Here is a 14,048-nt window from a genome sequence, read left to right as displayed (position 1 = left end):
TCTGCACAAAATGCTTGCAGAAAATTGACATTCAATGTAAAATTGGCTAAAGCAAAAGCAAAATAAAGCTCACTGGGTGACCTTGAGCCAGTCACCCCCTCTCAGCTTGAACCTACCTTGCAGGGTTGTTATGAGGGTAAAATAGGAAGGAGAAGGACTGTGTACACCACTTTGAACTTCTTAGAGCATGGGTTGGCAAACTAAGGGCCGGGGGCCGGATCTGGCCCAATCACCTTCTCAATCCGGCCCATAGACAGTCCGGGAATCAGCGTGTTTTTACATGAGTAGAATGTGTGCTTTTATTTAAAATGCATCTCTGGGTTATTTGTAGGGCATAGGAATTCGTTCATTTCCCCCCCTGCAAAAATAGTCTGGCCCCCCACAAGGTTTGAGGGACATTGGACCAGCTCCCTGCTGAAAAAAGTTTGCTGACCCCTGCCTTAGAGGAAATGTGAAACATGAATATTAAATAAATTTCTTTTAACTTTTTTTTGCTACTCAAAGCCCACCTGTGGAATATGTTAAGGGACGTATACAAGGCCTTCATATATTTTTTAAAATGGTTTTTATTAAAGAATTTCTTGGGTTACATAAGTACATATAGCGTCTCTGCTTTCAGTTCCTAGAGTCCTTTCTATAAGTCATTTATAGTCAATGTGAGACACTAATGTTTTAGACAAGATAAGGTTGGGGAAGAAGAGAGGTGGGCAGAGAGAAGGGAAGAGAGAGGAGAGGGGTCGTGAACATTCATTATTTTCATTCTTAGTGTACTGTCAGTTTCACATGAGTGCGGTGCTCTTTCTATTCATTTATTAGAGGGGGGGCCCCCAAGGCCTGTTTGCTGCTATCCAAAAGGTTTGGATTTTGGGGCAATCTCACCACATGTGAAGATATGTGCCTGTAGAGGTGCAACCTCTCCAACATTTTGGTGATGTTCCTGGGTGTATCAGTGCACAATTCTGTGGTGTTAGGTAACGTCTATAGATAAGTTTCAATGTGAGTTCCCTTCTTTTGGCTGACATGGATTTCAAGGGAGGTTTAGACCAGTTTAGTCCACTGGGTAGGGTTTATTTCGTAGCCTATGTCATGCTCCCATTGTTTTTTGATTGAGATGAGAGGGGTTATGGGATTCTGGAGCAGTATTTTATATATTGTGGATACCATCCACTTGCCATGTCCTTTTGGTCCCAGGAGAAGGTTTTCAAAGGTGGTCAAGGACCTAGTGGCTGCTGTTCCTACTGCTGGGTTGTTTAAGAAGGCGTACAGTTGGTAGTGTGTTATCCAGGGTATTTGGGTGTCTCCTAGTTTGTCTTGTATTTCTTGTGTTGGTATGAGTTTATTATTTTTGTAGAAGTCTGATAGCCAGTACAGTATAAGCCTTTGGCTTGCCAAGGTTTTATTTGGAAGTTTTGGAATAGTGGATGGTGGGCCAGGGGGGTTAGTGGGGCTGGGGACAGTTTACCTACCTTTTCTTTCCATGCTTTAAGCATCGACTGTGTGAACCTGTTTAGCACTGTGAGGATTTTCCTTAGTTTGTTTTAGAGGAATGGGTGCACTGTGATGGGGGTGTTTTCAGTTGTGTCTATCTCCAAGTTCCATCTTGTCTTCTAGAATGTATGGCTGGTGATGTAGTACAGTTCTATATTGGGAATAGTCAGTGGAGACTGAGGTGCATAGGATACATGGTTTTATTTGCACATGTATACAACCTGAGCATTGGATGGAGGGGCTCACATCATAAACACCCCAATAGATATTGCTTTCATATTCAGTTCCAGGGAAGCCCCCAAGCCACAGTGTTGGAGTCCAGCGCACAGAAGATATGTCTCTGTCTCCCAAACTTCTAACATCAGCAAAACTCCCCCCCCCAGCCCCATTCTTGGCCTATTGTTCTTCAACCTAGGATGACACAACACCCAGCCAGGTGAGGTGAAAAAGCCCCCCCCCCATTTGTCTCTATAAACGTAAAGGACCCCTGAGAGTTAAGTCCAGCCGTGAACGACTCTGGGGTTGCGGCGCTCATCTCGCTTTATTGGCCGAGGGAGCCGGCGTACAGCTCCCAGGTCATGTGGCCAGCATGACTAAGCCGCTTCTGGTGAAACCAGAGCAGCACACGGAAATGCTGTTTACCTTTCCGCCGGAAAGGTATCTACTTGCACTTTGATGTGCTTTCGAACTGCTAGGTTGGCAGGAGCAGGGACCGAGCAATGGGAGCTCACCCCCTCACGGGGATTCGAACCGCCGACCTCCTGATTGGCAAGCCCAAGAGGCTCAGTGGTTTAGACCACAGCACCACCCACCTCCCCATTTGTCTCTATAGTGAATGGTAAATGACAGTACCTAGCTGGCCAACCAAGCCATTACCTTCATGAAGGAACTGATTTGGTTGGTTTCCTCTAATAGAGTCTAACCTCACATACACAAGATCACAGGTTTGGGAGGCTCCTGCGAGTATCATCCAGACTGACATTCCCTCCTCCCAACTCATAACATAGCTTGGAGGATATGGTCTCTGTTGTAGATGGGGTTGATGCTGTTCAGGGGCTGTGATGCGAATGTTTCCCTGTTTTTATGGCACAAATGAAATGTAGCATGATAGAGTCACAGCAAGATTCTGTTGGGAAAAGTAAGCACCAAGCCCATTAAATGAATTGATTAGAATACTTTATTTTAGCTAAGTGGGACCGATAATGTGCAGAAACTCTCAGTCTGTGCAAGCTGTTAGGAAGACAAACATTTTGGTAATTAAATATTGTGTTGCGGTAATTGATTTTCTGATAACTGTGCCGTGCAAGATAAATTTGGAAATACAGAACCTAAGACTATTCTCATGGGATGTGGGAGAAGGATATTTATGGTTTGTGGATTTTGTTTTCCTGCTTAAAACTTATCAGTGAGGTTTGCATATTAAAGCTTCCCACCCCACCTACACACTCCCAAATTTAGATGAAGACATCATGAACACTGTTGCCTCAAAGGCATAAGCAAGGATAATTAACTACGAACCCCAAAATTGTGGTTCCCTTCCAAACCTGTGCCAAGGTTTTGCAGTTGTTTTGCAGAAATTTGCAGTGAAAAGTCTTGTGTTTTGCAGTCACTGATACATCAAACCTGGGGTTCGTAGTTAACACCCAAAAATTCAGCATTGTCTGGTTCTCTCCAAACCTGTGCCAAAGTCTGGCAATAGTTTTGCAGGAAGCACATCAAGGCCAGATAACCAAACTTAGAACAATAGAATTGTAGAATTGGAAGGGACCTGAAAGGTCACCAAGTCCAACCCCCTGCAATAAAGGAATCTCAGCTACAGCATCTATGACATCCCACAGTGCACCTGAACTATCAAAGGTTTTCTGTGAGTTTTAGGGAGGGAGGTACAGAATGCTCACTGCCATTAAAAAGGTCATTAAGTGGTATAAGAGTTGTATAGGGCATCTTCAGTTTCATCGTAGACAAAATCCACCAGCATCTCTAAAGTCAGGTATGTGTGCTATCAGGGGACTGATTTCAGCTTACTCTCATCTCCAGAGATGGTTCAATTTCCAAGATTTCCCCGGTGCTGATTTCGGGGGCCCTGGGTGCTCCAGCCCCCACCAGCTTCCCCATGAAGGGGCTAGGCACCCACAGTTTTTTTGCTGGGGCTGTGCACACTGACACCTGCATGCCCATCAGGCACACACTCTGGCAGGTGTGCTGACATCAGATGCACAAGCACCAGCAGCGTGCGCAGCCCCAGGCACCCAGAGTCCTGGGGAGGCCTGTCCCATGACTTAGTTGGCTGCCAGGCTTGGCAATGCCCTTGTTTTTTTTAAAAATGATAATATCATAGACTCATAGAAATGTAGAGTTGGGAGACCCCAAGGGTCATCTAGTCCAAGTCCTTGCAATGTAGGAATCACAGCTAAATAATCCCTGACAGATGGCCATGCAACCTCTGTGTAAAATCATCCAATAAAGGGGAGTCCACTGTCTTCTGAGGAAGTCTGCTCCACTCTCAAACAGCTCTTCTTACCATCAGACAGTTCAAATGAATGATAAATAGGCTGGGAACATACATTTAATTGATTTGGTCATTAGTTAGATTAATGGTCTTTAAAAAGCTTAATTGGCTAAAATGGTGAACTGTTTCCAGGCAATTTTTTTAAAAAAATGATGGAATGCAAGTGCTTATAAAAACCTCAGATACTTAAAAGAGGCACAACCTCATTCTAAGACATGCATGTTTAGCATCTAAAAATAAAGTATGTTTCTTGCTTTGAAACTATTGTTTTTAACCATACGAAAATTTCATTGATAATCAATTAAGTGGCTAAAGATGCAGTCTTATACTAAACAACTTCTACCAAAGTTGATGGGACTGAAAGCAGATTAAAACATGTATCAACATCCTACACATCTGGGGAGGCTTGCCCCAGCCAAAAAAGCTCAACAAGAACTTTGCTCAAAACAAGAAAGTTTGCTCAAAAGAAACGGTGAAAGAATGGTGTCTCCTCCCCACGGAGAACTACCTGCAGCTCACGGGGCTCTCGCGGGGCCCCTGCCTGGATCTCGGTATGATCATAGTGTGTTTTAGGGAGCAATTAGGCATGCAAGGAGTGCTCTTGACTCGAGATGCAGGCCCTATGCATACATCATGGGCCTGACAATAAAATTCACAACCACTTTGTGGAGCTGCCAACATTTTAGAAAACAACTCCTTCAAGAAGGGGAATAAAAATATGGAGTTGGGAAGTTTTTATTAATAGACATTTCTGCACAAGTCTGCTGAATTGTGAAAGCAAAGCACCTGCTTTCTGAATATGGTAGCTGAAATGTATGTGGGTTTCTACGAGATCAGATGTAGCGATTACAGCAAGAGACTGTATTGTGCTGATGGCTAACTGAACGGAACTGAACTGCCAAACAGGGGCAATGCAGCTGATTTTATGTATTTCTGAAGGCCTGGGCCACTCCCACCCTCAACGTGACTGGCTGTCAAAGACCCCAAGGCGCGAATCATAACCCAGAGCTTAAAAGCCTATGCCAGTAGCCCAAACCCTGACAATACTACGTGATCGGATATCCTTTATCCTTTATTGCAGGCATGTCCAAAGTCCATTTCGGGGGCCTAATCTGGCCCACTGGTTGGTTTAAACCGGCCCCTGTGGCAGTTTATTTCAATCCTTAAAAAAGCTCAAAAACTTCAATCCTGAAAAAGGGTTAACAACTTTGGTCGGCCCTCACGGCCCTTCACTTCATCAAATCTGGCCCTCTTTGAGAAAAGTTTGGACACCACTGCTTTACTGAATCAAACACAGGGCTCAGGATCCTACTCCAGACTCCGGCTCGGGCAAACACAGAACCCTGCCTACATAGCAGTAGCCAGACATTTTGAAGGACAGGATCACCAAGGCTCTCCTCCCTCTGCTCTCCATCAGCTGCTTTGCCCCAGCACAAGCTCTTTGTCATACTGGCCTGGCAAGAGCTGAACTTGTCCAGGGCCTCTGGGCCCAGACCCCTTTCCCGCTATCTGCTTACTGCGGCAGGCAGTGCTCTGAGAAGGAGCCAGAGGAGGGGATATAGTGACTGAGGAAGGGGGAGAGATGAGCTCAATTATTCCTCCCCCCAAAAGATTAAGGAAACAGGGCCACAGGTCAGTGCATACCCTCCAAGTGTCCCTATTTTCTAGGCACAGTGCTGGAATTACAAAAGCCATCTCAGCTTATGATTTGATCCCGGAATGTCCCTCTTTCCCTCGCCATGCTGCTGAGCTTGGGAAGCAGGATGAGCCAGCGTTTGTCCTGAGTCTGCAAGGGAGCATCCTGTTGCCTCTCCATGGCTTCTTCATGGCTGCCGCTGCCGGCCTCCTCCCTTGGCAGCAAAGATCCCCTGTGTTGTGAACAGAAAAATCTAGCAACCTAAAAGCAACACAACAGGCTAATAATTTGATTACAACACTTTATATAGCTACAAAATTGTATCTTCATTCAGAGTCAAGTGGCGTACAATATGTACAAGGTAACACCAACTAATGTGACTTCAGAGAATTTCCCAAAGTAGGACCTCTTATTTGCTGAGGAAGAAAGTTTGAAACAGTCGGTTATCCAGGAAGTGCTGTCCTGCTGCTGACTCTGGAGCTCCCACTTCTTTCAGCGTGTTCACTGCTAAATATATGAATAAGTCGTGAATATAACCAGCCGCATCTGTGCTGTGGTTGGGACTTTATATTTACTTTGGAAGGCATGTTGCCTCAAGCTTGAATCATTCTCTGTTTGATACACCATTGAAAATGTCCCCTGCTTTGGGAAATTCTCTAAAGTCGCATTAGTTGGTGTTACCTTGCATATATATGTAATTCCAGGACTGTGCCTGGAAAATAGGGACCCTTGGAGCCTGTCGTGTTGCTTTAGGTTGCCAGGCCTCCTCCCTTGGGCAGCTCATAGTGGCTGCTGGAGAGCAGGCGAGGAAATGGGGAGGCTGCCACCACAAAGGCCCAGCTCTGAGGGACAGGCAAAGGGAAGGGCTGCCCTGGGCAGGAAGAAAGGGGGAGCAGAGTGGAGCCCAAGGAGTCTTGATTTGTTTTGTGCATCCATGGCTTGAGTCTGCAAGGGAGCATCCTGTCCCTTTCTAAAATGTATTGATTGATGTGTGGTTCTCTTTTTGTAAATCTACGAAGAGTAAAACAAATTCTGATCTGGATTAAGGGGTTTTCTCAGGACAAGGGCGGGTCTGTGTGCTGTGTTCCGTCCCGTGGGTGTAGGGGTGGGAGAAATGCTCTGGGGGTTGAGATGAGGAGAAAAATGTGGCCGAGGAGGGTGAGTTGTGGGGGAGCGAGAAATGTCCCTATTTTCATCTGAGGAATGTGGGAGGGTATGCCACAGGGTGGCTTGAGGGAGGGGGGAATGTATGTGCACAGCCCTAATGAGAATTGGGAATAATACTGGCAAATGCTGCTTTTGTATTATGTGACTAATTCAAATGGATCTCTATGCACTTTCTATGTTTCCTTAAAATATGTGATAGCAGCCTGCTTTTTTCTTTTTTTTAATTGCACTGGAGATGCAAACCGTGGGATGTGTGGTGTGTGTGTGTGTGAGAGAGAGAGAGAGAGGGAGGGAGGGAGGGAGAGAGAGAGAGAGAGAGAGAGAGAGAGAGAGAGAGAGTCCTTGAGGCTCTGCTTTGAATGAAAGATGCTTCAGTATTTAGGGATTAGTTTGGCCTTCATCTCTGCCAGGTATGAATTCTAAAACAGCGAGGCTTAAAAAGAAAAGACAAAAAACACTTCCTACCTCCCCTGCATGGACTAGTTCTGCTACTTTATATGCAGAGAATTGTCACAGAGTATGTTTACATGGTTCCAGTGCAATGATGGGAAAATGGCCTGTTCATTCATATAATTGCATTCTATCTCTGTGTAGCCTCTCTGCACTCCATTCGGCACCTGAGGTTCTGCACTGGGCTCGCCTGTCTAATGAGGTCTGGCAGGTGGGCACAAGGGGCAGAATGAAAACTCTCTGGAGTTTTATTTTATTCACCTTCCCTCTGGCCTCGACATTTACAGACCACTTTTCTTTCTTCATTTATTAAATATATAGCCAGCTCTTCTCCCAAAGAAGCCCAGCAAAAAAAAGGATAAAGCAATAAAAAAAAGGGGGGACTGCTGCAACCAGTAAGTTGTTTGGAATTAAGAGTAATGGCTTTCCGGAAATTTATGCTAGAAATTTAACACTGTGTGTCATTTGTCGTTTAACTGTACAGGCAGTACTAATTGCCAGAAAACCTCTTCTTTCTACTTAGTTTAGAGGCCATTCTTTTCCTTGCTAGGGCAGGGCTGACACCATGGGTGACTGGTGCCCATTGGTGCAGGGGTAGGGGGCGGAGGGCAGAAGGCAAGGATAGAGGCCAACTTTAGGTGGAGCCAGAGACAATGATAAGCAGAGCCAACCAATTCTAGTTTTCCACCCATCCTCCTCCAACCCTTGCTGAGTTCTGCAAGTGACAACACCTGACACTAAGGAGGAGGAAATGGATCATCAGTCCTGCCCACTGGCCTGGCTATAAGAAAGAAGGCAGGCAGGTGGGGCTGGTTGAAAGCACACTGAGCTTGGTGGGCAGTGCCCCACTTGCCCTAATAGTCTAGTAGGCTCCACTGGTTAGCGCTGTTGCTGGGCTACAGCTCTCATCATCCCTAGCTGTTAACCATGAATAGGGTTTCTGCAGAAGAACTTTCTGGTGGATTGTGCCCTGCTAACATTCCAGGCTGCTGGAATGATTGTAGTTGTAATGATGAAGCTGCAAAATTAGTGTTTAGAGACCCCAACTGCTTTTTAAGGGAAAGCATTAGTCAGCCTACTGAGAGGATGCACAGTCCACTTGATTGAACTGGATTCTTTTGGCTTTGTTCATCCTTATCTCCTCAGAACAGCATGGAGAATCCACACTCTACCTGCCCTCTTTGCACCAAAAAGCATACATTTTTATTTTTTTATTTTGCACAACTACTTACTATTTCTCTCTCTCTACATCAAAGCTTCTGGGATGACAGAGCTCAATTTGCTATGCAAGGATGTATTTATTCATCAGCTCTGCAGCTTTTTCCTGGGGGTCCATTTGAGGATCCCTTCCACTATCTTTTTGTGGACACCCCTTTCCGCTGCTTACCTCATGGAATGAATATTAATCTCAAAATGCTGCCTGTGGACTTGAATCTTGCCTCACTTGGGGCGAGAGTACAAAAAATACCCTTTTACAGCAGCACTATTCTTTCCTTGATATTTGATCCATTTTTTTGGATCCCTTAGAGTGGCAGCAATTTGACATCTGTGCAGGCAAGGAGATTCCCACCCCCAACTCCTATCTTTCAGGGCTGCAACACACTGTGGACTCATGTTCAGCTTGTGGTCCACCAAGACCCCTAGATGCTTTTCACATGTACTGCTAGTAAGACAGGTGTCCCCCATCCTATATTTGTGCAGCTGGTTCTTCCTCTCCAAGTGCAGAACCTTACATTTGTCCCTATTGAAATTCATTTTGTTTGTTGGGGCCCAGCTCTCCAATATGTTAAGGTCATTTTGAATTCTGATTCTGTCCTCTGCAGCATTAGCTCCCCCTCCCAGTTTGGTGTCATCTGCATATTGGATGAGCATCCCCTCATTTCCTTCATCCAAGTTGTTTATAAAGACATTAAACAACAACAGGCCCAGGACAGAACCCTTTCTGCCCAGGATGACAAAGAACCATTAATGAGTACTTTTTGCGTTTGGTCAGTCAACCTGCTACCAAACCACCCAACAGTTACCTCATCCAACCCACATTTTACCAGCTTCCTCACAAGAATATCATGGGGGACTTTGTCAAAGCCCTACTGAAGATACACTACATCCACAACATTCCACTGATCCACCAAGCTTGTAACTTCATCAAAAAAGAAAAAAAGAAAAAAAGAAAAAAAGAAAAAAAGAAAAAAAGAAAAAAAGAAAAAAGAAAAAAGAAAAAAGGAAAAAGGAAAAAGGAAAAAAGGAAAAAAGAAAAAAAGAAAAAAAGAAATGAGATTAGTCTGGCATGACTTGTTTTTGAGAAACCCATGCTGTTTTCCACAGCATCCTTTTTGTCTAAGTGATCACTGGCCGTCTGTTGAATTATCTGTTCTAGTACCTTTCTTAGAATCCATATCAAGGTCAGTAGTTACCTGGGTCTTCTCCCCTCCCCTCTTTTAAAGATGGGAACATTTTCCCACCTCCAGTCTGCAGAACCTTACCTGTTCTCCAACAATTCTCAAAGATTATAGAGAAAGGCTCTGAGATTACAATCACAAGCTCCTTTAGTACCCTTGAGTGTAGCTCTTCAGGCCCTGGAGATCTGAATTCATTTAAAGTATCTAGGTGTTCCCTTATTATCTCTTTTCCTATCTTGGGCTGCAGCTCCCTCCTTACATCATTTATTCTGTTATCACCAGGTTGGGCATCACTTTTCTTTCAGGTGAAGACAGAGGCAAAGTAGGTGTTGAGTAGTTCTGCCTTCTCTCTGTCACCCAATAGCATTTTTCCGTGTTCTCCATGCAGAGGACCTACTACTTGCTTGTTCTTCCTCTCACTTCAGACATAGCCAAAAAAACCCTTTACAGTATTATTGTTTTAACCCTAACGCTCTCTTGCAAGTCTGAGCTCATTCTGAGCTTTAGCCAGCCTGACGTTCCCCCTGCAACTGTTGACTACTTGTGCATACTCCTCCTTTGTGATTTCCCCTTTCTTACACATACCCTTCTTAGCTCATCTGTAAGCTCCTTATGCAGCCACACCGGTTTCCTTAGATGCCTCCCACTTTTCTTTCTTGTTGGTATTGTTTGCATTTGGGCCTTCAGTGTTTCTCTTTGGACTCCCTTCCCTTTGAGTATTTCTGACCAGTAGCTCCTTCAGGTTTTGTTTTTGTTATTGTTGTTTTTTTAAAATTTTGAAACCTTCTTAAAATCCAAGAGTGCATGTCTGACTACCTTCAGCTTTTCCTTGCCTGTGTATCATGAAATCCAAGTTTCTGAGTGCTTCTACTTCATCAATCAGTTCCTCCTTGTTGGTGAGGACCAGGTCAACCACACTTCCACAACTCTGCCACCTACATTTTTTATTTCTTCTGTTGTTTACTACCTCATCAGCCCACCCACTATAAATCCTGGCAACCCATATGTTATTTCATAGTTGAAGTAACTATGTATATCTTAAGAAGAAGTGCCTTCCCAGCCTCAAGCCAGATCAGATCAACTGGTGACAGGAAAGACTCCTGTAATGCTAGGGAGCTGTTCATGGTGCTGGAATAAGATGCCTTCAGCTTTCAGTGCCAGTTTACTAGGTCCATCTTGCTCTATGACACCATGGTTTCTTTTCTCTGGCTATCAGTTATTTATTTATTCATTCAAGTGCTTATATCCCACTTAATATAGCAGTGAACTGTAAGGGAGAGACAGAGATCTAAATAGAGACCATTATTTCTGGTGCGACACTCCTTTTGCTTGTATTTATTTTTGATTCAGATTTGTCATGGCCAATAGCTAGGAGAATAAAGTCATTTTGATTGGATTTATATCCCACTTTTCAAGGCAAAAGACTTCACAAAGTAGCTTAGTATAGCTTAAATCCCATCCATAAATAATAATATTCAGTAAAATCAGCCTTTACCTAAACATAACCTTAATGCAAATATTAAAAACAAGTTTAAAATAATACAAACCTGACACAACACTTTAAGAACAGGCTAAAACCCAGCACGGCATCTGAAGTAGGCCAGGGTGTTCAGATATGAACATATAGTATAGGAAAAGCAGGCCACAGCCTTCCTTAGACTTTAAATAATGATGATCATATTGAAAACCATCTGACTTCCCCGTGAAATTTCCTCTAAAATGCAGCCAGAAACTGCTGGCTTTCATAACCACTGGCACAAGAGCACTACAGATTTAAGCCATTTCCAGATTAGTTTTACTGTCAGGACTTGCTTCCAGCTCATGAGAATGATCCCCAGGAGCACCATTCCAGGTTTAAGTAAAAGGGTATGAAGAAAATATTAACGGAAACCTACTCAGGGATCCATTCAAGATGCAACTGCAACATAAGCACGTGTATTTTTAAGAGCATTTGTTGCATTTGCATTTTAATATCTCATTATCAACACAGGTCACACAGCAGCCTCCCCCTCCCCTCTGCTTGTTTGTTTTTAAATAAAAGGATTCATGCCTTTGCCATTCACAAGCCCCTCCAATGTTTATAACAGTTAGGGATTATGATTGACTTGAGCAGAGATATAGATGCTCCTGAGAAACAATCACAGCTGGTCTAAAACATTTTTGAGGGGGGGTTCCCCCTACTCTTCCTAAATGGCACCCCTTGTTCTGTTTCTTTCTTTCCCATTTTGCTTATTCACACAGCCACTTTTAGGACTTCCTCTGCATCTGTTCAGATTACACAAATGCACATACAATTTGAAGAGCACTGGAAGATGCTCTGTCTGCCAGATGAGTAAATGCACGTGGACAATTTTTACCATGGCATTGAAAACTGTTAGAACTGGGGCAGTGTGCAGAAAATTTGTGTGCTGCCAGCAATAGCCCTATCATGAGATAGTGTGAGTTGGACTCAGGGGGTGGATTTGTGGCACCATTTATGGGGGCCAACTTGGAAACAAACAATCTACATGGGGCACAATCCCCTGGGATGTTCTCCTGTCCAAACCTTGCTAAAGTGAATGGGAGGCAGCTTAAGAGTACAGTGAACCATCAAACCCCTTTCTCTTCTTTCAAATGTTCACTCTCCAACATTCCTACCTTTCAGGAGTGACACTCCACAATGGAATCTGAAAGATCAAAGTTCAAATTCCTGCTCAGACAGTGCACAACTGCCAATGCCACCAATGCAGTATGGAGCAAACTGCCACCCATACTCAGAGTTTGTAGTCAGCATTGTTGTATCTCCTCCAAACCTCTGCCAAATGTTTTTTTTTCTCTTGTTTTGTGCCATAAACCCTGGGTTTCTGACACCACCAGCAAGCATGCATCCAGTTCTCCCAATGGCCAACCAGATAACCTGTGGGAAACCATCAAGCAGGATTCATGCACAAGAACCTTCTCCCTCCTGTGGTTTCCAGCAACTGATATTCAGAAACATTGCTGCCTCTGACTGTGGAGGCTGAGCAGAGCCATCATGGCAGGTATCCCTTGATAGCCCTCTCCTCCTCCATGAATTTAACTAATCCTCCTTTAAAGCCATCCACGCTAGTAGCCATCCCTGCCTCCTGGGGGAGAGGGAATGTCGGCAACATCACCGCAAGTGAGTTTCTACATCCAGGTGAAACCGTCAAGCTCCCTTGTTGTTTTTGCCATTGCCATGTGCAATGTTGCTGAATTAATCTTGTTACATTTACATCCCTCTTTTTTTCACCAAGGAGCTATAATTTAGGTTTACCAAATGTCCCCATTTCCCGGGGACAGTCCCTGAATTTGCGAATAAGTCCCTGGACAAATTTCATCCCTGGAACGTCCCCGGATTTAATCTAATGTCCCTGGGAAACGCAGCAGCGGCAGTCTCAGCAGCCCGGAGCAGTTGGCTCTGGCTGGCTTCAGGAGCTGCTCGGAAGTCCCCATCTGATGGTGGTGCAGGGGCTCTAAGATGCAGCTTCCGGGCTGCCTCCACCTTCCCTGACCCCGGCAACTAAGCTGTGAAGGGAGGCTTCACACTGCCTGCCTATCGGAGCAGCCTCCCAACTCCTACTTGTGTGCAAGCAGGAGCGGGACAGGGATCTCTCAGCTGTGAAGAGAGGCTTCACGCTGCCTATCAGAGCTTGTGTGCAAGCAGGAGGGGGCAGGGATCTCTCAGTTAGGCAACGGGAAGCCTCCCTTCCCAGCTGAGGGATCCCTGCCCCCACCTGCTTGCATGCAAGTAGGAGTGGGATTGGGGCTGCTCTGATTGGGAAGGGAGGCATCACACTGCCCAAGCCTCACCACTGCCGCCGCTCTCGGCCCTCCTTCTCCGCCTTCCATGCCTGACCCACGGCACACCGCTTCCCCACCACCACCACCACCGAAGAACCAACAACTCAGGGGCTGCTCAGGCTCATGGAGAAATGAGATAGAAGCTCGGAGGAAGGGGAAATGTGGCGGTTGAGGTCAAGGTGGCGGCCACCCCTCTGCCACCGCCATCGCTGCAGCATCAACGTCCCAAATGTGTAGTATTTATTTAATAATTAAAGTGACCCTGGATTCATTGAAAAAATCTGGTAACCTTACTAGAATTACATTTTAATGGTTGCCTTTTCCATTTTCTTTTTTTAAAGCTTTCCCCCTATTTTATCTGTGGACACTTTACATTGCATGACATCCCATGGCTGCCCTTTCCATGGACTTCCCCCCTATTTTGTGTGTCTAGGCCGCCTGGAGTAATCCGTCTTGCAGTTTGTGTCTGCCGCCTCGGGCGCCTCGCCCGTCCTTGCGCCGGCGAAGGAGGAGCCCGCCGCCCCATCACCTCGGCGGCGGCGGCGGCGGCGGGTGGGCCGGGCCTGGCTGGTGCGCCGCGGCGGCGGCGGCGGCGACT

The sequence above is a fragment of the Podarcis filfolensis genome (assembly GCF_964270895.1).
Source record: "Podarcis filfolensis genome assembly, chromosome: 14".
Classification (NCBI taxonomy): Eukaryota; Metazoa; Chordata; class Lepidosauria; order Squamata; family Lacertidae; genus Podarcis; species Podarcis filfolensis.
This window is presented reverse-complemented; position numbering follows the sequence as displayed.